The following is a 22,168-nucleotide window of genomic DNA, read 5'->3' as shown; positions in this document are numbered from 1 at the left end:
CCTGTTTCGTACCTTATTGGTAACTGAAAATGGGTTAAAAAGGTTGTGGCTAAGGTACTGAAGTTGTCGAACGAAGCTCTAGGCAGTTCGATGTACCATTTTTCCGCCGGACCCGTTAACGTCCTCTGAAAGAGGCAAAGTCTTATCGAATCATCATTTAGGGTGTTTGATGAACACCATAGATGAAAGGTCATCACATGATTCGATGGATCTTCACCCGGATTTCCATTAAATTTAGGAATATCTGACGAAAGTTTATGCGGAATCGTCGGCCACCAAGGGGCATAAGCAATTGGATCATTCGTCAGCCGGTTTAGATCTGGTAATTCTAGAGTTGCTACAAAGGGCAACTATTGATTCAGGTTAGGCGAAGCATACCCAGGATAAGATGGAATCGCCTGAGCAGTAGGTCTTTGCATACCAGCATAATGTATTTGATGCTGGCAATTTTGACAAGGTTGATGGGCATAACCATTATAATATGGTTGTTGATAACCGCTTTGGAAATGCAGTTGCCCATTACTTACAAAGACTTGTTGCTCAGGTCCTTGATATGATTGCTGGAATTGCGGTTGTTGAGATTGAACCAACCCTGGTTGTTGGACCATTTACTGTTGTCCAATATTGGATGATTGACCAAGATGAGGAGTCATAGTACTTGTTTGAGCCTGAGTCGCTCCAGATAAGGAGGCACTAACCTGAGGTTGTGATTGAGTCGTCGAGACAAGAGGTTGTTGTATTGCAACCTGAGAAACTTGGGGTTGACATATAACAGGTAGCGCTTGTACTTGTGACGCAGTCACCATAGCAGGTATAGTGGGAATATTCGACACAGGGTGGACTGGTTGCATTGAATATACAACCCTTGGTTACTGAGGCAGTATTGGTACCCAACCGCTGGATGTAATTCCAGTTTGACCTGAACTTTGTTGTAAACTCCCATATTGTTGTTCTCCGGGAGGGAACAATGAAAAGGCATACTACCCTCCATATGGTGGCAATCCAGTACTTAAAGGGTAGATTGGCCTTTGAAGACACATTGGATCAATTTGTTGAGTTTCAACATAAGAAATACCAGACGATAATCCGGATGAAGAAATAGGAACTGACCATGTCGTCGAAACAGTCCCTGATTGGACTCCGGCTTGTTGTTGATAACTTGCCGGGACAGATGGTATACCAACGAACATCGTTGGAGTAGTAGCAGGAGGCTCTGCCGCTACTGTGTTAGATGACACAGTCCTGGATGTTGACGGTTGTTCAGACATATCTAGTCTATCCAAATGATTTCCTAGCGATTCTACAAGAACTTGCGATGAAGGTGACTAACTTCTAAGACCAACGAGGGAACAGTGATGTTATTCCGATTAAAATAAATTTTAGACGCTTTGACACAACTTGTTTTTTCAATTTTTAAGAGTCGAGAAAAAACAAAAGATGACTCTAGTCGCCTTCGATTTTTAATGAACCTGAAGTGACAAGTGCTCAGATGGACCTTTTCTGTTAAGGAGTCTGAAAAGGAATGAAAGGGATTGCTCTGGAAGTCTAGGTAGAGGGAGTACCAAACCAATCGCAAAACTGCAGAATACATTTTATGGTACGACAGTCAATCTTCCTGAATGTTGTGTTTAGTGCATTGCGATCGATAGGGTGGTAGACACGGCTTCCTATGGATAAAGTATTTAAGCCTATAGGGGTCTCCCAAAATATACTCGACGGTACGTGGGAGCACAAGTCCGTACTGGCACTTATCGTCTCAAAGTGGAGGAATCATCCAACCATCAGTGAGAAAAACAGTTACCAGGCTTTACGACACCGGAATACATCTCTAGCCTAGACCTCTAAATGTTGTGCGTTAAGTTCCAAAGCGTTGTTAGATTCATTGAATTTATTTTAAGTTGATCTTGCTTATGAAGTTTGCCTTTCGGGTTCACCACGAGATGTAGATGTAATTCCTAAAATGCAATCTAAGATGATGAACAAGCTTTTTATCTCTTTTATGCAATGAAAATCCTAGCTACTAGGGAAAAGAAAGACAGAATCTTTTCAGAAAGAGCAAAGAGAACATTGTAAATGCACTTTCCTAAATCAAGCCAAACAGACTGTCTATATGCAAATGCACATGCATGTATTTGTTTTCGACTTTCTTAGTATATGGATGCTAAAAAGAAAGTTGATGTACAAATCTGAATTTCTTTTCAACCGACAAATATAAACAAGCTTCTTTTCGAAATAAAAAATAGAGATGATTACGACACCTTATGATTTTGAAATGAATCCTTGTTTTTGACACTAGAAAATTACAAATTCAGACCAAAGGCAATAGTAACAGGATAATCGACCATCAACAGCAATCAAACTTTTTCCTACGATCGAAATCAACACTTGTGACAGATTCAAATCAAAGGACGACAGTACGACTATGCTACTTTTGCAAAGGAGAACTGTAAATGACTCAACAAACACACAAAAACATCTACAGTTCTTTTGTACAAAGGAGGCGGAATAATAGCAAAGAAAAGGAGTTTCAAACAGATATACACTGATCACAGGCAGCAAAATTTAGGAATAGAACTGGAAGGAATGAAGCACAGAAGCCACAGCTGCACAGAGCTAGTCTGATCAGCGCACCTGTAACACAGAGAATCTGAAATGCAGCGCAGGTTGTCCACTCGGGAAGTGCGCTGAAATTCAGAATCTTTGAACAGTACCTGCGCTGGGCCAGAAACGAGACTCTGTTCGGGTTCCGGGTTACAGTTTGCAGTTCAGTTCTTGGTTTTTGGCCGAGTAAAAAGCAATCAGTAATGCAACAATCAGGGGTAGATCTAAGGAGGATCTAAGAGCTATCACAAGGGAAATCAGATAGTTTGTGAATTAGTTGTTTAAATCATAAATAGATCCAGTAGATGGATTGAAGCAACAGTTATCTACTTTTCATTTGTTATGGCAAATGCAGTTCGAATGCTACTTGTAAGTTTATGAAACAAACAACAAAGAATGATAAACAAACAAACTAATTAGGTCCCCAGCGGAGTCGCCATTTTGTTACAGGGAAAAGTGTCTATATAGAACTGCTCTATCCCACTAAGGTGTGACAGCTGCCTTAGAAACAAACAGAGAAAAACTACTTTTGTTTTTCCTTTATGAATTATAGATAGAGAGGAACAGAAAGACCAACCTTTGTCTTGCGCTAATCCTTCGATTCGATCCCTCTCTTCTCTGATAGTCCTCAGCTACCTGCTCCCTTGCACGCCCAACTTCACAAAGTACCTGTAAGATCACAGAAGCATAGCACTATACAAAGACATGGATCTATATTCATAAACAATCTAGGATCAGATGTAAATTGACCATACAAACGTAACAAGCATCAATGATACAAAAGCATGGAGGAAAACTAAGATAGTTTTTATTGATAAACAAGAAAAGATCCAGGAGGAGTTGCAACTAGTTGTTCCGACCCAGCATCAACCTCCCAGAAAAGAAGCCCCTCTTCACCTCAAACAAAGCTTAGATCACCCAACAATCTAATGTTTGTCTCCAGAAACCAACAACAATTCCTTAAAATATGCAAAATTCCAGCCTCTGGATCTCTAGGATGAGGGATCCATATATAGATATCTGTAAGGGGGATGAGTCAGCTTGTGATTTGATTAGTGTCTTCTCTCTCATAGTTCTTGCTTCCACTTGGAGACAGAAGGCCTCTTACTCATCCTTGGTCGAATTCAGTGAGGCAAGTGTCATAGGAGAAGATTCTGGAAGCTTCCATTGTCTCTCCACCTCGCGGAATGACACTGCCATTTGTCATTTCTCGCCCATCGCACCCCACAGAAGGGAACTTTGAAATGCAACGCACCCTCACAGTGTACTTAGGTGAGATGCAACGCACTTAGCCAGTGGAGCAGCTGCAATGATCCTGTTTTGACCAATTTTGAGCAGTTTCTCATGGAGAACTTCTGGGAGAAGCTATAATCTATTGACCTTGTTCCTTTAGGGGTTAGAACAACACGTTTAGGGACTTAGGAGCCCTTGGTTTATGGACATTTCATGCTTGTGGTTGCAGGGCAAAAAAATGTCTATAACACTTACAACCTGAGATCTAAAAGGATGTCTCTCTGTCTGGAGTCTATTCTGAGGAGCAAGCTATTTTTAGGGCCCAGCAGTTAGAATTGATTTACTCTTAGTCTGGGATTCTAAAAAAAATCTTTCCTGATGCTCCTGGGACTAAGGTTGATATAGCCAAGTTGAAGCCAGGTCCCCATGCAAATGGTATCGTTGGATCCATAGACACCAATGCGGTGAACTTGTTGAGCCAATTACAACAGTTGTCTTTACAAACTGCTCCTACTAATCAGGTCACATCGTCTAACCCTTCGTCTTCTCAAACCTCTTCTGTTAATGCTGTCCAATCTTCCAACCCCAAAGGAAATCAAAATTCCAATAAGGATGAGGTAATAAAAAGAGTCAAGATGGGAAGATTGACCCAAATAAGCCTAGCAATAATGTTGGTGGTGGTGGAAATGAGTCTAGAAAGAAAGTCAAGTTTCCATGCAAGCTATGTAGTGGAGACCATTTAACTCATCTCTGCCCAAAGATTCAAGACGCTCAGTGCTTGTTAGGGCAGCAAGGGACTTCTAACTCTCAAGCTGTGTTAACCAACCCTTTTCCCAAAGGGCAGCAGATGCTTGCTGGCGTGAGTTCAAATCCTGTACCTCTGCTGGGGGCAACCAGGAAGGGGAGAAATCTTCAAATGTTTTCATGATGGGTTCTAACGTCCATGTGGCCACTCGGTCATGTATTTACAGTGAAACTAAAACATCCAAGGACAAAACTGCTCCTGGAGCTACCGACCTTCATATTGAGCGACCCTCTGTCAAGAATATACCACAGATACCAAAAGGTTCCGCTAAACGCATGACTATTAATCCTAATGCTAGGGCTGCCCAGAATTACTCCATTGTTGAGGATCTATCTTAGAGTCCATGTGCTATGTACGCTTTAGAGGTGCTCCAGTCCTGTCCTGCTCAAAGAAGTGCCTTGCTTTCTGCAATGGGGGCAGTGGATCCAAATAATTCTTTAGCTCTCACTTTTGATATGCATAATGTCAAAAAGAGACTTCCTCATCATATGGCTTTCCAGATAAAGTCTACTTACTAGAAAACTAATATTTTTTAGACGGTTATAGATGAGGGAGCTTCCACGTGTGTCATGTCTATGTCATGTTGGAAGGCCATTGGATCGCCTTCAGTTGTTCCTTCACCTACCCTCTTGACAGCGTTTGATGGCCATTTTCATAGGCCATACTAGATTATCTCGGCCTTTCCTATATGAGTTGGAGGAAAGGTCATTAATATCGAAGTAGAAGTCATTGATGCTAACCTAGATTACAATCTCCTCTTAGGAAGGAACTGGATATACGAAATGGATGCCGTTGTTTTGACTCTTTTTGATGTCATTTGCTTTCTTCATGAGGCAAAAATTGTTAAGGTTGATCAATTGGATTATTCTCCAGTCGATCCTCGAGCAACTTCAGACTCTACTATTCCCTTAGTGGATAACCCTTGTCCGCCTACTGAGAATGTAGGAGCTGGGATGTACTCTTCATTGATGGGTACTTTTGATCTCCCCCCTCCTATAGCTAGAATAGATACAATTTCATCCTCCAAGGAGCCTTTACGGAAAGAGTTTGTTCAAACTCATTATTTTTCAAATCCTGGAGCCTTATCTTCATTTGTGACCACATCGAATGAAGGCAAGGTGGGTGAAATAGAATCTTCTATGTCTGTTGCAGAGCTTAGATGTGATTCTACCGATAACTCTACAAACAACCATTCTACCCCTTTCTCTGGGGAGGAGTTGGATGGTGATGTGGCTCATACTCGGACCCTTGATTCCACTTCTACGTTGGATTGCTTAGATATTGTTTTTCCATCTGATGAAGCAATATTCGAAGCAATGACAGTTGTAGATCGACCTTTGGAAGATTTACATCATCGTTTATATTTCCGTCCTCCTTTGCATGAAGTCGAGTCTAGGTCCCCCAATTTGTCTACTAGCGATGTTTGTATGGTTCCTTTGGCTCCAACACAATTTTTTGCCAAAGGTAATATATTGATCGGTTCGATGATTGTACCTATAAACATCCCTAGGAGCAAGTTGGCGAAGCCCCCTGATCATCTCTACCTTAAGAAGTACTTTTCTTAGTAGCTAGGCAATGGCTTCTTTGTACATGTTGTATTTTTGTACATATCTCATCAGGAGTTTTTGATATCGACACTTTTTGGTCTACTATGGTAGGTGTTGATGGATGACTTGGTCTATTTTGGATTCGCCGATGGTGCTAGTCGGCACACTTGGAAACTCACTTCCGCAGCTTGGGTAATCTACTATCCAACTGGTCAGTTGTTGGTATCAAGGGGAGTATGCACTGGTCCTGCGCCAAACAATGGGGCTGAGTATACTGTCGCCATTAATTTACTATCTGAAGCTATTTATTATGGAATCAATTCGTTGGTAGTCTATCTTGATTCACAATTGATAGTGCCACAATTGAATAACATTTATCGAGTAAGGGATCCATGTTTATATCGCCAGTATTTAAGGGTGAGGTTGTTGCAAAGATCATTTAATTACATTAATTATTTGCACATTCCAAGATCTCATAATTGGTTAGCTGATTCTATCGCTAATCAAGCATTAGACTGGCACATCATTCATTCATCACAATAAAATCAAGCATCAAAAATTCGAAACTGTATATATATATATATATATATATATATATATATATATATATATATCATAAAATATCTCGAGTGTACATAAGTGTGTCCAAAATAATATACAAAAATTGGGACTCAAATGCCCATAATCATGTCTAGTACATCTAATTCCCTGGCTCAGGATGAGTGGCTAAGTATGCGACTACTGCTTTGGCCACACGCCTAAGAGTGCGAACCCAGTCTCATGGCATGCCAACCACATGACACTACATGTCTATAGGGAGATCCTCTACAGCCTCCATCAGTACTTGGTAAGTTAGTCTCACCAAGTGCTGCTGAACTTTGTGTAGAAGTCACTCTATGTCTGCAGTCGCCTCTTCGGCACCTCGGCTGCGACGTCTATGCCATGGGAACCCATCTGGTTGTAATAGCCAAATATATGGAACATGATAATCATATTAGTCATTTTAATCCTATCAAAAATATTTTTCAAACATTCATTATTATATTTGAAAAATCATAAAAATCAAAAAATCAAAAACATTTGTTACCTATATCGCCCCATGTTGCAGTTGGTGGTAAAGCTAGATCAGGATCTCCTCGGAAGTCCAACCCAACATAGGGGTAGTCGTCTACGGCGATGATCTGCTGCTCCCACCAGGAGAAGAAGTCATCGTCAAAAGCAGTCTGTGGAACGTCCCCACCTCCTAGTCGTTTCATCAAGTCATCCCACCTGCCCATTCGTGGATCTCGTGGGGTGTTGATTGAAACTGATACTCTAGGACGGAGTGTTGGGACCCTCTCAAAGAAGAAAGAGCACAAAATAGTTCCATACCCGAAGTTTTTGGTTTGCCCCTTCTTGATAGATGTTAGCTGGCTCTTCAGGTTGGCGAGAAGAGGAGTACACCAATCAAATATAGTGGTGAGGTAGTCTACTACTAAGCTCATGGAAATCCATGAAGCCTGGTGTAAGGAAGCTGATCCGTTCACTCTGGCTATAGTGAACAGGATGATCCTCAATGATAAACTCTCCACATGCTTGATTGGAATTTAAATTCCAACCTTTTCTGGATGACCCGGGCAATAGATATGCACATAGCCTTCGATAGAGAGACTAACTCGTGATCTGCCTGTGGAATGTACTACCTCTCCCCTCCAGGAAAGGCCTGTGATGAAATAAATATCCTCAACCTCTATCTTGAGTGGCATTTGATCAATCATAAATGAGTCATCCTCAATGCTCCAGTAGTGAATGAGCATTTTGGGCAAGTGAGTTTTTGCTTTCATGTTTGGCATTTTGAAGAACTTTAGCAAACCACATCCTCCTTAGGCATCCAGGGTATTAGGATCGTTCATAACCTCATCATCCACTAAGGCATACTCTCTTTCCCTCCAAGTGACTGGCATCTTGAACAAAAATTTTTTTTGGACCATTAGTTTTTTTTTTTTTTTTTGAATTTTTGACGGCGTATACGCGGGTTTGTTTCATACACAGTTGCGTCTGGGGCCTGCGTATATGTGGGTTGCACATAGCCAACCCGTGTATATGCTGCAACAATTTTTTTGACATATATTCAATGGTGAAACTTAAATTAAAATTTTATAAACCAGTCACAATTGAATGCAAGATAAGTTTAAGGGTTACCTGGTGATTTTGGGAAGATTTAAATGGTCGAATTTGGTGAATGGCAATGCTTGCTCCTTTTTCTTCACTCTGCTCTCAAATCAAACGGTGACAATGGTGAGTTGAAAAACTATTTTATAAGATTTGAAAATGTCAAATTTTTTCAAAACTTGATTTTGTTTTGTCTCATGTAACTTTTAACTTGGGAGATTGGAATGTCGAGAATGGTTTGATTTTCAGGATATTTTGGACGCTTTTTCAACAATTTCCGGACAATTCCATGACTACTGACCCGTCATGGCAGGTATCATTTTCTCACTGGCATATAGGTTAGGGAAGCAATTTTTCCGGTGCATTATGCATACTAGCCTCCATTTGTCGATACACTTGCCATAGGGTCGATCCCATCGTGTTATGGTTCGTAAACCATCTTCACTCGCCAATTTTTAATCATGACACGATGGTAGAGCCATCCTTTTCATGGGCATCGTAGTTAGCACCTCACTGACATTTGTTGCCCATGCTGCTTCAATTTGAGTAGGCTCGGGAGTCCTCTGTAGTCCCGCCATGACTTATGCGATGAAGACTCATTCCTCTTTACTTCTTCACTTCGTTCTGGCCTTATACCCTAGAGGGTCCTTTGTGTTGAGTTGTACTACTGCATTGCATTTTGACCATTTGCACCTTTTGGCCTTGAGCCGACTTCACTTGGACTCGTGCTTAAGCCAACTTTTGACTATGACGTCTGCAAAATCAAACTTGCATCCCCTTGACTTCTGCAACTTGACACACCCTGATCCGTGGAAGGAACACACCTTTGAGTGTCTTTGACTAGTTTTTGCCTCCCTGCATTGAGCATAGGATTGTTCCAAGCCCAGGAACTAGATCATCTATTTCATCGACACTCGTTCTTTCCACTGTACTATAGCATTCTTTTATTTTTTTTCCAGCTTAAAGAAAAAGACAAAAAAATTATATATTCCAAAAAAGAGCAGGAACGGGACAATATTTCCACTTATTATTGGCAGCTAGAGTTAGTCATGTTACCCTTGAACAAAGCACTCAAAAAAATTCCCCTCCATTTGGGCGGGATTTAGTTTGACTTAGGTACACCCTAACCTTCTTATAGAGTTAGTTCTCCTGATTGGTTATCTATTCCAATCATATGGAGGGTTTGTTCATGCCTCCTGCACGACGAGCTTATATAGAGTCATCAAATGCTGCCACATAGTCATCATTGAGTCGTGATTTTGTTCAAGGAAAGTTAGCCTGAGTCGGCCTCTCTGCAGTGTCTCTTGACTCATTTTTCAGTCAACCATCCCTAGTTGTCAGTATCTTGTCTATCATCACATCGGTTATATTGGTCCTTTACTCATGCCGGTTTGAGAAGGTCTCCATTGACTTCTTGCTGGCGGGTCTTGTCCTTATCAACAATGACATCTTGCTCTGAGGACAGGCCTAGAGCTGCACCCTGGCCCTGTTTTCATTATTGATAGGTCACCTTGTGCTCAGTATCGATTAGTATCATGGGTCTTTGACTGAGTGGTTTCCCTTGTGTTCGACATCAACTTACACTATCACACATTGGGATTCATGCAGTACCTTGGTTTCCATTTGACCCTATTGGTGGATACCTCGCCTCTGTGTCAGTGCTCATTATTGGTTGGTTCAGAGGGTTTCTGTCATGCGCTAGCCACATCTTGTGTACACTAGAAATGTGCTTCAGTTGGGTTACTACATCTTTTTTGTCTGATTCCTTCCACATTATTGGCCTACGGTTACACCTGTGCTAGATTGATGAAGGATGCCTTAATGCCTTCCCTCTACTAAATCTTTCCCTATCGACTATGACTCATTGCTCTGGGGCAAAGATCTAGAGTCCATTTGGCAGTACCTTGGGGTTTGCAATCATTAGTGGTAGATCCTTCACTATCGACAGTGGGAAACCATCATTATCTCTTGATTGATAGATTCTTACAGGTGTTCGACTCCAACTCATCTATTCACACTTATTAGATTGTACTGGGTACCTTGATGCTCATAATCATTATTGGTGAGTGGTCTCGCATTTTTTAACGGTATACATCAATGACCCGTAATCAAACGATTTCTCACATGGTCGACTTCATATCATTTATTCCCATGGTGTATAAATGTACCACGGCAGTCGGTGAAGACCTCAAGTTGCATTAGCATTTTATTGGTTCACTTGACAGTTGCTTCTGTTGTTGCTAGTTGATACCACTCCACCTCATATGTTGCAGTCATTCATGGTGACATTTTATATGCTGGCACCTGAGTTTATAGTGTAGTACCATCTCACTCCATCATGTTCATTTGGTACTTTTGGGATCAGTCTTTGATATCAGTGATCAGCTCCATCCTTCAATATCATTGACATTCTTATATGTGATATTCAGACATGTACTTGTTCGATCATGATTGGATGATACATTGTGTATTTTCCAGTCTTTTATACTTGTATACTTAGTGGATCCACTTGTACTTGATATGTGGACATGCTTTACTTTCTCTGAGCATGGGTATGCCCGCCTCAGACAATGTTTCTTTCTGATCTCTTTTTGTGGCTTGGTAGGCTAAACTTTGGTGAAGTCATTCTCAGTTTTTGATAGGTTTCCTTTCCATGCACTTACTTAATACATTTCGGCCATCGTGTACCCCTTCTGACCTCATATATTAGGGGGCATCTGTTATAGCTCCAAATCTCACTCTTGATGTTTGTAATGTTGCACTCATGGCCTAGGGCAACCCCTCCTTCCAGACCTGGTCCAAATACTTAAAAAATAGTGTATTACTCCCTATATGTGACATTTCCCTAAGCTAAATGCATGTGTACGTGGGTCTGTGTATACCCAACCCACGTATATGTCTTAAAACAAATAAAAAACTTAAATCTCCTTAATTTCGGGTGGAGATCAAGGGTTTTATCTGTTGATTACCTATTAGTGCCCGTGGCCCAACTGTTCCCAACGAATTCCCAACTAAAAAACTACTTTGGGAGAAGTATAAAAAGGCTTCAATGGGAAGGCCTAAGGGAGGAGAGAATAGAGAGAAAAATCACTTTGCTGAGACTATCCCTGACCAGGTCTGAAGATCCTTGTGCTTCTAGCACTTCCCCCCATTATAGGAAACCCTTGTTTCCTTGAGCTTTCATGTTATTTCACTAGTTGAGATACTTTGGTGTGAGTCATGGAAGGAGTTTGTTGAAGGCATGAGATTGGACGAATCCGGAGGACGGTTCCGCTTGGAGCCTATGTGAGGAAGACTCAGGTGAAATCATTTCTTACTGCATTTTAGTTATCTACAATAAAAGAAACACTTGTCTTGTTCCTGATATTAATATTCTTCATGCTTATGATATTAATGTTATGATTTGCATATGAATAGTTGTTTCAATTGTATAACTAACTACCTTTCAATATGCTATGAAGTTAATTTCTTTATGATGCTTGGTCCATATACTATTAAGCTTCTTTGAATTGGTTGTTTTGTAGGTTAAAGGATCGAAAGTAACTCCAAGAGGGTTTGGATCCTAGCTGGATCTACCCGAATGAAGACCCCCAGGTGCACCTCTCTTCACGTAATTTGCTTATATTAGTATCATGGTTGTGTGGAATGTTTGTTTTTCATTGTAGATAACCCCCACTCTGCTAGGGTATTGACCCAAGACCCTAGGGGACTTTGTCCCTCAACAGTGAGACACTTGACTTGGTGCAGGAGTTGGCCAGCTTTGACAACCCGATACAGTTGCATCTTCTATTCGAAAGTGTTCTTGATCTATGTGTCCATGATCCAATCAATTATGGCCTGTTCCATGCAGTCTAGGTTTAGCTCTATTGGTGTGAATTGTTCTACAATGTATGATGTGTCCAGAATGGTGGAAAGTATGGTTGAAGGTGGCCTACATTGAACACTAGGTGTAGACCAAGGAATGGTGGAATGCTGAGCTTGAAGGTATTGTCCCCTAGAACCTTGGTGATGGTGTATGGCCCATATCAGAGCAGGTGAAGCTTGTGATGGGATCCAGCGAGGCACTTCTTCTGCAAATGTAGCCAAACATTGTCACCCACCTTTAACTTGTGTGGCACTCGATGTTGATCATGGAACTGCTTGTACTTAACATTGGCTCTATCCAATATATCATGGACTTGCTAGCGGATGTGTTGAATGTGATCAATGAAGCTATTAACCCTATTAGCTTGGGACTAGACATGAGATAAATCTGCCTGAGTAGCTACAAATGCTATGGCCACATCAATGGGACATAATGGCTAAAATCCAACCCTACTTGAAAGGGGTTGTGGCCCGTTGAGATGTGGAGAGCTCTATTTTAGCTATGTTGGACATAGGGGAGGCTTTCATCCCATGTGTAGTGATCAGGAGCTCAGGACCAAGTGTCGTAAAATGGTAAAAAATGAAAGTATTCAGAACTAATTTAAACCTGAACGATTGGATAGAGCTCATCTTCCTGATTCTAGAGCCATGAACGGTTTGGAAATCGGTCGTCGTATGAGAAAGTTATGCCAAAAATAAGAATTGCCCAATAACATTGAAATTTTGAATTTTTTTCAAAAAAAATTAAAATAAAATATTCCATAGAATATTCTTTGGAATATTTTTTTTTGGGCAGCGAATGGCAAGATGCCAAGTGGTAGGCCCGAAGGCAGAAACATGGCTCGGGTGAAGTCAGCAAGTGGCATGTGCATTATTTAAAATTTTGGTGGCAGTGAGGTTTGATCCTAAGACCTCTCGTCTAACACCCAAGTGCTTAATCGTTGAGCCACAACTACAGGTCTTGTTATATGGGCGGGGAAAACTTTATATGAAGTTTAAATTTTCTTTAGGCTGGGCCCGAAAGGGGCTAGCCCCTAAGGGCCAGCCCCCATACCATATGCCCATCCGCCGGGACCATGGCGCTCCACCCTAAACCGCCGGGTATCACTCATATTCTTGTATTAGCCTTTGTAGCATTTTTAATACAAGAGGAAAAGCCTAGTTTGAGAGGCTTGGTCCAGTAGATGTAGCCCAGAAGGGGTGAACTGCTTCATCATTTGGATGTCTTTATTTGCTGAAGATGATATGCTAAACAAAACTGATGTAAAGTGTTAAATAGCAAATGTACATAACTTTCATACACACATAATCACCTATTCAGCTGTAGAAAGTTATTTGTCTCATTTCGCAAGACATCAAACTTCAAGTATGTATATGTCAAAGACTTCTAAGTGTTTAGTTTGTTATTTCTTTAGGCAGAGCCTGTAGAGGGCCAGGTAGCCTCTGGAACTCATCCTCTATTTAGAGGTGACATGTCTGGTGAATGCCCCTACAGTCTATCTCTGTATAAGAAATAAGAAGTTCTCACATTTTCAAAGGTCACTTGGAGTGTATAGCTCACATTTGAAATTATGGGAAATAGATACCTTGCACCCTTAAATAAGTACATTCCATTTTCAGAGCAGATGGTATCAGAGCACTAGGTTTGCTTGACTGACATCACTAGCTTGATTGTGTAGCTTGAAAGGTGTCTTAAGCAGTGTTGAAGATTGACTGCTTTATTATTCTGCAAACTACTTGTAGTTTGAGTTTGATGAAGCTCTTTTGTTCATTTTTATAATGACAACTTCCATAAGTCAGTTCTCAAAATCGTCCTCCTTCACAAGATTTTTTGATGAAGGCTTGAAGCAAGAATTTTTCATCATGATGAATATGGTGAGAGAAATGTATGAGGATGAAAGAAAGAGCTCTAGACTTCAAGAGCAGTTGAATTCCATGAGGGAAGAGAAGCAGTTGCTTTCTGACCAATTGTAGGAAATGGAAGGCCAACTTCGTATTGCAAACATGAAGCTGGAAAGGATGCATGAGTTGGAGACACAACTCCTTGTTGCCAAAGAAGCCTTAGCCAAGTATCAACTTGAAGAAGAGGTAAAAAATTCTAGTTTGTCTTCAAATTCTTATAAGAATTTTTATGTTGGTTCTTTTGAGAAACATACCAGAGGCATAGGGTCCAAGTTGATGTCAAAAATGGGATATGAAGGAAAAGGATTGGGCAAACATGCACAGGGTATAGTTGAGCCAATAATGGTTGAGGTAAGGCCTAAGAATTTGGGTCTTGGCTATGGACAATCTTATGGAGAAAGTTCCAAAGTAGCCATGAAGGCAATTGAAACAGTTCCTAGAAGGTGTTTCATTTCAAGTTCTCTATCTCAAGGTTGTAAAGGTTGTATCCTTGAGGAATACAATAGTTTGAAACATACCTTACAAGAAGAAGGTGTGCATAAGAATGCACTTGAACAAGATAATTGTGAAAGCTCTAAAACCATTGAAGGGATTGATGGTGTTCCAAAAGGAGCTTCTTCTTCATTTGATTCACATCCTCATGAAGGTAATGAAGGTGAAAGAGAAAGGTATAAATCTGATTTCAATCATATTTCCTTTGATCATGTAAAGCATGGTAAATTTCCACATAAGCATTGGAAAATAATTGCATGTTATTTTTGTGGTTTGGTTAACCATAGTGTTTCTAGATGTTGGAAAAGAATGGCAACGTATAGGAAACTTTTGAAGGAAAGGAGGCAAGAAGCCAAAGTTCCATTGAACAATGCAAATCATGTTGTCAAGAAGATGAACATGTGTTGCAATTATTGCCATAAGCAAGGACATACTGTTGAAAGGTGTTGGAATTTGAATCCAACAATGTTTCCACGAAAATTGAAGAAATTGGAGAAAGAGTATGGCAAGAATGGGAAGGAAGTTTCCATCATTGATATGTGTCAGGATGATACACATGTTGATATCGATGTGCAGTTAAAGGAAGTTCCTTTGGAATGGATTGGTAAGAAATGGTTAGAATTCTTATCCAATTAAAGTTGCATGTCTTTTGATTGAATGCATTTTCTTTGTTAAGGGAATGCAAGTTGCAGGATGGAAAAGCTGAGTATGAGACTCACTCTATCGCAGCAAAAGTTATATTCATTTCAGCTTTGAAAGTACATGTACATGTGAGCGAGGATCTTGTACTTATGATTGTACTTAAGAGAAAGTTGAAGGATAAACTGCATGCGTTAGAATGATATGCATGAGCACAGGGATCATGATGATTTCCTTGTACTTTAAACATGTATGTGTAGTTAAATTGAAGGGTTGATTACTTTGTTTTTAACCATGCATGTAATGTAATATTGACTTGGAAAAAGTTAATTTGATCTCCAAGATTGTAAAGAGGAGAAATGATGAAGTGTTTCATCTTTGTAAAAGCATCGTTTAAATTCTTTTTGTACATGCTTGACGTGAAGGGTCAAATGTTTGAAAGGCATGATTTTGTCGACTTGTGATTTAGTCGATCATTTGTAAACATGATGTATAGATCCAATGTTGATTCACAGGATGTGAAAGATGTTTCTTTTGTTGAAACAAGAATTTATTCATCAAGTTATTATCTTTTTTCAATATCATCTACAGAAGAAGATTGGCTTATGCAGCAAAAGTCGCCATGACAATAGTTGGCAAGGCAGGACATATTGGCATCAGTATGCTTATTTGGCTGAACGGAAGAGGATATTTGTGTTCTCTCAAGTGCTGTACAGTTCAGTTCAGATATTCAGTAAGCTTTTGGGGACTAAAAGCCTTCTCTTTTGGGAGGTGTGATCAGGAGCTCAGGACCAAGTGTCGTAAAATGATAAAAAATAAAAGTGCTCTGAACTGATTTGACCTTGAATGAATGGATAGAGCTCACCTCCTGATTCCGGCGCCGTGAATGGTTTGGAAAATGGTTGTCGTATGAGAAAGTTATGCCAAAAAGAAGAATTGCCCAAGAACATTGAAATTTTGAATTTTTTTCAAAAAAAATTAAAATAAATATTCCATAGAATATTCTTTGGAATATTCTGTTTTGGGCAGCGGATGGCAAGATGCCACATGGCAGGCCCGAAGGCAGAAACATGGCTCGGGTGAAGTCAGCAGGTGGCATGTGCGTTATTTAAAATCTTGGTGGCAGTGAGGTTTGATCGCGGGACCTCCCGTCTAACACCCAAGTGCTTAACCGTTGAGCCACAACTACAGGTCTTGTTATATGGGCAGGGAAAAATTTATATGAAGTTTAAATTTGCTTTAGGCTGGGCCCGGGAGGCACTAGCCCCTAAGGGCCATCCCCCATACCATATGCCCATCCGCCGGGACCATGGCGCTCCACCCTAAACCGCCGGGTATTAAACCGTTCAACTGTTATAATATATACGTGTTCACATTGCCACCAAATGCGGGAGTTAACACATAGTTCACCGCCCGTCCACTAACCGTCCAGGCGCACCATCCAAGGTAAACTGCCCGTTGATAAATGCGTTCACATGTGCCATTAAAAAAATCTGTTAACTGACGGTCTATCTGGCGGAGGATTTGGTGGAGCGCTACAAAAAGGGCGGAATTGCCTAATTGTCGGGGTTATCTGGCAGTTAGCCAGTTTTATTTGGAGTTTTTCTAGGGCAGACTGGAGAAACTTTAATGAGCCATAACTTTGGCTAGGAAAGTCCTTTTTGGACGAATTTTTTATTTTATTTTTGGGCTCTTCGACCTTCTGAAGCCATTGGCACAGGTTTCACAGCCATCTGAGGTCGTTTGTAGGTGATTTTGCTTCGTGGAAGTTCCAAGAGCCACTAGGGCCAAATCAGTTTGGGAGTTGCATTGGGAATTGTGCAGCCAATGAATGTGGAACGAAGGTCATTCCTAAAGTTTTTAAGCATTCTGAATCCATTTCTATAACTCTTTTTTCCTGTTGAGGCATTCTTCTCACTATTTAGCTTCAGGGAAGCTTTCAGGGCCACCAGGGCCATTTCAGTGCTTGAGCTGTTTGGGGGCTATGTTAATCCATTTTTGGTGATTCAAAAGCCTATGTCTGCTATTTTCTACCTTCTGACTCTAATGGAAGAGGTTTTAGAACTAATTGAGGTCATCTTCACCTCGAAATTCTCCATGCAAGTTTAAAGGGCCATTAGGGCCAATTGGGGAAAGTACTGTAGAACGTACAATTTCACTGTTTAGTGTTTGGGAAAGAGCATGTTTAGCTAATTGCTATCTTCTGATTCTGTAGTTACAGTCAGATATGTCTTTCGAGACACTCATATTCTTGTATTAGCCTTTGTAGCATTTTTAATACAAGAGGACAAGCCTAGTTTGAGAGGCTTGGTCCAGCAGATGTAGCCCAGAAGGGGTGAACTGCTTCATCATTTGGATGTCTTTATTTGCTGAAGATGATATGCTAAACAAAACTGATGTAAAGTGTTAAATAGCAAATATACATAACTTTCATACACACATAATCACCTATTTAGCTGTAGAAAGTTATTTGTCTTATTCCGCAAGACATCAAACTTCAAGTATGTGTATGTCAAAGACTTCTAAGTGTTTATTTTTTTATTTCTTTAGGCAGAGCCTGTAGAGGGCCAGGTAGCCTCTAGAAGTTATCCTCTCTTTAGAGGTGACATGTTCGGTGAATGCCCCTACAATCTATCTCTGTATAAGAAATAAGAAGCTCTCACATTTTCAGAGGTCACTTGGAGTGTATAGCTCACATTTGAAATTATGGGAAATGGATACCTTGCACCCTTAAACAAGTACATTCCATTTTTAGATCATGTAGGGATGATTTGAGTTGTACATGCATAGAATTTGTATGATCATCCTATTGACGACTTCTATTTGGCCATCAATTTGGGGATGGAAAGCTGTGGACTTAGTGAGTTTTGTATCTAGCACCGACTAGAGACTTGACTAAAATGCACATAGGAATCTTCTATCCCGATCAGAGACAATGGATAGTGGGATCCAAAAGTGTACCCATACTCACTTAAATAAGAGCTTAGTAGTGGCCTCTACTATGATACTCTTCTTGCAGGCTGCCATAATGGAAATCTTAGAGAATCTATCGAAGACCACAAAAATGCAGTCATTTTCATGCTTAGTAGAAGGAAGGACTAACATGTAATCCATGGATATGGATTCCGAAGGTCGACTAGGAGTAGGAAGAGGAGTATATAGCCCTTTCTTCTTGATGGTTGGTTTGGAAATGGCACAGACAGTACATGATTTGATGTACCTCCCAACATCCTGACGAAGGTTCGACCAATAAAAATACTTCTGTAGTACTGTCACTATTTTCTCTACTTCAAAATGTCTAACGACCTGACTGTATTGTGCCTCCCAAATCATCTTGGCACACTCACTTCAAGGAACACATATGTGTCCCAAGTGGCATAACAATGCATCTTGGAGGTGAAAATTTCGAAATTGCTTCCCTTCTGGGTGTGTCTGGTATGTGCTGCCGAATTTTGGATCACTCTGGTAAAGATGCAGCCACCCCGAAGTCTCGTGCCCATAGGAGTCAAGCATAGTGATCAACGCCGTGACTAGTGGTTGATTGAGGCAATTAATGACATTATTGGTGTTTCCCTTCTCATACTTAATGTTCAAATGGAATTGTTGCAGGTAGGTGACTATTTCTGATGGATATCATTCTACAACTTCCCTTATGTCCATATGAACTACAGGGGTCGGTGGTCTGTGTGGATGATTGTTTCCTTCCCTAGAATGTAATGCTTCCATTGGCGGTCAACCTGCATAATGAAATACAATTATTTATCATAAGTGGGATAATTTCGGGCTGTGTTTGAAAATGTCTCACTGTGGTAAGCCAATATATACCCCTGCTGAGTAAGAATTGCACCAATAGCATAGTTGGAGTTGTCTATCTCAATCTCAAATGGTTGTTGCAGGTCTGGTAATGTGAGCACTGGTGAAGAGAAGAGTCGATCCTTCAACTTAGAAAATTCCTGCTTTTTGGTTTTAGACCATTCTTTTTTTCTTTTGCTCTGCCCTTGGTGACTTGACTTAAAGGCCAAGTGATATGAGAGAACCCCAACATGAACCTACCTTAGAAATTGGCAAGACCCAAAAAGATGCGGAGCTTTGTTAGAGTGGTTGGGGCTGGCCAATCCTGAATGAATTGTATCTTGGCTGGGTCCACATTCACACCCTTCTCATCAAGGATGTACCATAGATATTGAACCTGGGTCAGGCCAACGATGCATTTCTCCAAGTTGGCACACAACTTGTGTTGTCGCAGGGTTTGAAGGACCTATCGAGTATGGTGGAGGTGCTCTTCCCAAATCTAGATGAAAATAAATATGTCATCCAAATACACCACCACGAATACATTGGAGAAGGGTCAGAGGATGTCGTCCATCAATATCATGAAGGTTGTAGGGGCATTCGTCAATCCTGACAGTATGACCAACCATTCAAAAAGGCCCTCCTTGGATTTGAAGGTAGTCTTCCACACATCAGAGGGTTCGATAGGCACTTGGTGATTTCTTGAATTCAAGTCAATCTTGCTAAAATATTTGGCCCCCTTGAGCTAGTTCATAAGGTGGTGTCCTGGGTGCAGGCGATATGGAAAAGCGGCTGAGACCTGATATAATTTCTTCAATTTCTGGCTAAATTCCTCTTTTTTCTTCAAGAGGTGTATCAGTCATCTATAGGAAGCTTCATGAATTTTACTTTGATACACACCAACCTTCATATCGACGCTTTAATGCAATAGGCTTGTTTTTCCATTTCTCGCCCTATAATTCCATAGGAATTATAAAGAAAGACTATCATTGCTTTAAAGCAAAAAAATGCGTTAAAAACACAATATACATAGTCACGGGCTTTTTGTTCCAAAGGAACAGAGCAACACTATCGGATACATAGGCGGAGGCTTTCGTTCCAAAGGAACGGAATACACTATTGGTACTTTAATATCACTATATTGTTAATTCCAAAGAATTAACTATCGACGCTTTCGATTTCAAACTATGTGTTTGAATGCAATTAACACTATTAGCGGTTTATAATTGTTGTCGGAAATTCCACATGGAATAGAGCAATAATGTGATATTACGTGGCCTATCGGAAATCACAATCAATGATTCCAACACTCCAATGCTAGTCTCCTTCTGTTCTAATCTGGCGATGCGATAACAATCGCGGACCCAATAACCTTTCCACTCTTCCTTTATAATGTTTCAGATCCGAGCTATCGGAGTTTGGACTTCAGCAGCTCCAAAGGCCCTTTCTATTCCACTTGGGATTATGCGATGTGATCTTGGTTCGGACTCGATACGGGAATGAACCAGAACTTATAAAATTTTAAGTCCAAAACTCTGCTGCGACTAAGTAATTTCAAAAATTCTCTGTGTAAAACAAAGTTTCCTCTTAGAAGCTCAACAATGTGTGTAAGAGGAAATACATACACCGATATATGGAAAACAACCCAATAGGCCTAATATTAAGTGTTAGTTGGGAAAAAGAGATTGAATCACCATTAATGAAACGCAGGGAATAACAGAACTGGAACTGACATACGCATAAAAATAACAGTTTAATAGAGAACCATCAATCAAATGCACAGAAAGAGTTTTTGTCAATGATAATGCTTCCAGGCACCACCCTCTGCGCGTCCCATCATTTCTTATTTATAAATAATAGATAAACCCTCTCGGTCGTTATCCATACAAAAGCATGCCTTTTACATAGAGTGATTTAAAGAAATCATGCACAAAAACTTATTGTCGCTTATCCATAAGTGATTATTACAGAATGCTTTTATTGTTAATTCTATCCCTATCTTAAATTAGAAAAGCATGGAAATTTCTGGCTAAAGGACCCCACTCCTTTGCCTATAGATTTTTTTGGATTTTTGGAATAAGTTTGAAGATTTTCCCTCCAAGTCTCATACTCCTGCATCAGACTCTTGAGGAAAAAATTCTTCATGGGCTCCTGTCCATGAGTTCATCTACAGAACTACCCAGTTTCTGTAGCATGTCTTCTGTAACCTAAGTAGCTTCAGTGGTTAGTTGATCTTTCCACTTTACCAAATACTAGAAATATTCTTGTCCCCTTGTTTTCTTAAACACCTTCTTGTCCAAAATTCTTTCTGGCTACAAATTCTTTGCTGTGGGTAACTGTTTTACCCAGTCAAACTCTTGGTTCTCTTGATCTTGTGATGTATCATCTACAGTTTCACCTTCATACTTGTACATTTCTGCAACATTAAAAATTTGTGATATTCCAACATCAGGGGGTAACTCAATCTCATAGGCATTTGCAGAAAATTTTCTCAACACTCTGCACGGTCCAATTTTTTTGAACTTCAATTTGTTATATTCCCTCTTTGGAAACCTCTCCTTTTTGAGATGTGCTAAAACCATATCTCCAACTTCAAAGTTCACCTCTCTTCTTCTAACATCTGCTCTAGTCTTGTACTTGATGTTGCTATTTTGTAGCTGTTGTTTCACTTGTTCATGTATTGCTTGCATTTCTGAAGCAAAATCTTCACCCTCTGCACTTCTCATCTCTTCTTTTCCCAAATTTCTCAACTCAAATATTCCTCTTGGATGCATTCCATAAACAATATGGAATGGACTCTGTTTTGTACTCCTGTTAGGTGATTCATTATATGCATATTCAGCTTGTGCCAATACTTGATCCCATTGCTTTGGATGTTCTGCAGTAAGACTCCTTAAAAGATTGCCCAAACTCCTGTTCACAACTTCAGTCTGTCCATCAGTTTCTGGATGATAGGCAGAGCTAAAACTTAATTTAGTTCCCAATTTCTTCCATAGTGTCCTCCAGAAATGTCCAACAAATTTGGAATCCCTATCTGGGACAATACTTTTAGGCAACCGATGCAATCTTACAAACTCCTTAAAAAACAAATTAGCAATGTGAGAAGCATCACTAGTCTTATAACATGGAATAAAGTGTGCCA

The sequence above is a fragment of the Pinus tabuliformis genome, chromosome 4_1, assembly GCF_031772625.1.
Source record: "Pinus tabuliformis cultivar Carrire ecotype Pingquan chromosome 4_1, CPIR1, whole genome shotgun sequence".
NCBI classification, from domain to species: domain Eukaryota; kingdom Viridiplantae; phylum Streptophyta; class Pinopsida; order Pinales; family Pinaceae; genus Pinus; species Pinus tabuliformis.
This window is presented reverse-complemented; position numbering follows the sequence as displayed.